At 40.4% G+C, this 3,480-nt stretch overlaps 1 long non-coding RNA gene across 1 annotated transcript; it reads left to right on the forward strand.

Moving 5' to 3' along the window:
- Positions 1-1,045: 1,045 nt before the first annotated feature.
- LOC117824386 lies at positions 1,046-2,067 on the forward strand. The gene is made up of 2 exons (XR_004633580.1): positions 1,046-1,357; positions 1,581-2,067. It is a non-coding gene; the product is annotated as an uncharacterized LOC117824386 (long non-coding RNA).
- The last annotated feature ends 1,413 nt before the right edge of the window (positions 2,068-3,480 follow it).

A 3,480-nucleotide genomic window follows, 5' to 3' on the forward strand; every position in this document is an offset into this window, starting at 1 on the left:
AATCTGCCAGTTTACAAGGTCAAACCAGAACATGGCCCAGGTGCAGTCAAAACTCTCCATCGAAACCACCTGTTGCCGATCGGATATATGGTCAGGATGTCTAATCCGTCTGAAGATAAAGAACCTGTTCGGAGACCTGTTACGAGAGCTCAACTTACCCGGCAACGTCAACCAAAAGCTGAGTATACAGACCTAGCAAAGGAAAGTGACACAGAGTCATCAGACTCAGAGTTTGAAACTGTCCATAATCAACCTGATTTTGATGTGGATGAAGTCCAAAGACAGTTGGCAGTTGAACATCAAAGCTCTGAAGAGGACGAGAAGTCTGAAGAGGATCAAAGCTCTGAAGAGAACGAGAAGTCTGAAGAGGATCAAAGCTCTGAAGAGGACGGGAAGTCTGAAGAGGATTGTGAAGTTTCAGAAAATCCAGAACATACAGAAGCAGAGTATGAGGGATCGCCTGACGGTGTTGCACCTCCTTTGTCAGACTCTGATGTGCAAGACATGACAGTGACAAATCTTCCACAATCCGAAAATCACTGAGGAAAACAAAACCAGCTGTGAGATTAACTTATGAGAAACCTGGTTACCCATCCTGTGAGCCAGTTACCATCATGCACCATGGTATGGTCATTCAACTCAAGTTAAACCCTCCAGACCAGGACAAACGAACCAAAAAACAAGGTGCAAAACGTCCAGAAGGTTCGCAGAGGAGGAGACAATGTATCATCCTTCCGAGTTAAAGAGAGACATAAGGTGTGATGAGGACATCTACACGGTCAGAAGGGGGAGGGTGTAGCCCTGTACAAAATCATTTTGGTTACAGTGCATAAAATACAATGTTAAAAGTATAATAAATAGTTGTATTAAAAGTTCATAATATGTTCAAAAGAAGAGTCATAAGATTTAAAACTGTTTAAAATAAGTATTATAAAAAGGGAATAAATATAATACTTTCAGTTTAATACATTTACTATTTACAGTTAAAAGATAAAGTATTTACAAAGGTCTTAAGTTTATTTAAAACATTTGTGATTAGGAAGGAAGGAGAGACGAAGAAGCAGTTTAGTTTCTGTGTGTAATCTAACTTGATACCTGTCTTATGTCAATCATTCCATTCTTGTGTTGTGTTTGGTTGTTATCAACCTCACGAGCCAATCAGAGTACACCATTTACGTAAGGGGCGGGACTAGTGGTGCAGGTTAGTGTGGGGTGAAGGTGAACATGCAGCATGAGAGACGCAGACGCTATCGATCAGAGAGCTGAGACGGAGATATTCTGAGTGGGGAGCAGTTAAGTTTTATCGTGAAGGTCGACTACTCGTGGTCCTGATTTAAACTTCTGTGACCTGCAAGAGGTGAATATAATGTGTATGCCTGTATTTCGTGTTATATCTAACTGTTAGTGTTAATGAGACTGAATGTGTAACGTGGTTAGCAACATGCTAATTAGCGGTAGCATACAGTGTTAATGTGCCTGTGTATCGTAGCCTTAGCATTTAAGATGCTAAAGCGAGCTAATGCTAAGTCAACAAGAGATAGTGTTTGATACTGTGGCTTAACTGAATGATATGTTTAAAGGACGGACGTTGGAGAGAGAGGTCGAGACGGGTTTTTCCAACAGACGGCCCTGCTGTTTTTTTTTCGTCTTCTTTGAACTTCGCTGTTGTGCGCCATTGCCCTCGTGAGACTGCATTGTTTGTCCCCGCCTATCCATACTAATCCAACTGGGAGTTTGTGAGTACTAACTGAACATTGTGCACGTGCTTTTTATTTTAAGCTCAGTTGAGTGAAGCGGCCATCACCGTTTTAGGCCACACCGCACCCAAGCTACAGTCAACAGGCCTGCAACGGGTTAAGGTTCTGAATACCAGGTTGTTTTAATGTTGTGTGTTTCATGTGAGTGTGTGTGGGCCCACAGGTAAATGTTTATTGATGTATTAGTGTTTGGAAAGTAACAGAGAACTGTTGAATATAACTCAAGTATTCTATATATTTGTTATTGTTGTTTTTTTACCTTTTATTTCATTTTGTATAAATAAATACCTCTGAAGGTTTTGCATTTAAAGTACAGTTGTGGTGGTCCTTATTAAAGTTACAAACCTCATTAAAGTTACAAACCTTATTAAAGTTACAAACCTTCTTAAAGTTTCAAACCTTATTAGAGTTGTATTTTTCTAAAAGAGCTCAGGCCCTGTCCCATAGTATTAACAACTCTAGTTTTAAATTTAATTACATGGGACCTGGGTTACACCAGACTGCACCATTCCTGTTTTAAAGCCCTCTATCCAGACCTAGCGTCCTGTTGTTCTGCTGAGGAGTAAAACCAGAGTAATTACTAGAGTAGTAGACATGGCTCTTAAGTTTTGAACTCAGTTCAGAGTGAAATATAGGCAGTGGATTGTATCCTCTCATTAGTCATTGTCCGGCTGTATTTTGTTCCTGTACCTTAACAATTTTGACTACCCCTTTTCTAACTCTCTCCCTAGCTCTCTTTATTTTTGTGAAAAAGTAGTAATTTCGTTCAGTAAACAGCCTACGAAATCAATTGATGAGATGATTTACTGTACACATTTCATACGGGGCCCCGCGTCTTACAATCTGCGTCAGTAAGTCAGTCTGCATTGCGCATGTGCATCATTTTCTTTGGAACGTAACGTTGTTGCGTTGTTTTACCCGAATACAACGATGCTATTTTTCTAATTGGCTGTTGGGTATATTTCTTTCTTTCTTTTTTTGATTAGCTGGTGCGTTGCAAGCTACTTCTGAACTCTATAGGAAACCCACTTGATTCCTACCTGTTCAATTATTCTGCATGAGAAATGCAAGGTGTGGCGTATGAGCGTGTCAACAGGTTGGAATGCATGCGTCTAACGCAGTTGAAACAGTTCAGACCAGGACAAGCTTGTTTTACAGAATCACACCATGATCTCTGATGCCAGACCGCACCATTCCTGTTTTAAAGCCCTCTATCCAGACCTAGCGTCCTGTTGTTCTGCTGAGGAGTTAAACCAGAGTAATACTAGAGTAGTAGACAGGGCTCTTAAGTTTTGAACTCAGTTCAGAGTGAAATATAGGCAGCGGATTGTATCCTCTCATTAGTCATTGTCCGGCTGTATTTTGTTCCTTTACCTTAACAATTTTGACTACCCCTCCTCTAACTCTCTCCCTAGCTGTCTTTATTTTGTGAAAAAGTAGTAATTTCGTTCAGTAAACAGCCTACGAAATCAATTGATGAGATGATTTACTGTACACATTTCATACGGGGCCCCGCGTCTTACAATCTGCGTCAGTAAGTCAGTCTGCATTGCGCATGTGCATCATTTTCTTTGGAACGTAACGTTGTTGCGTTGTTTTACCCGAATACAACGATGCTATTTTTCTAATTGGCTGTTGGGTATATTTCTTTCTTTCTTTTTTTGATTAGCTGGTGCGTTGCAAGCTACCTCTGAACTCTATAGGAAACCCACTTGATTCCTAC

Source organism: Notolabrus celidotus, chromosome 13 (assembly GCF_009762535.1).
Source record: "Notolabrus celidotus isolate fNotCel1 chromosome 13, fNotCel1.pri, whole genome shotgun sequence".
Lineage (NCBI taxonomy): Eukaryota > Metazoa > Chordata > Actinopteri > Labriformes > Labridae > Notolabrus > Notolabrus celidotus.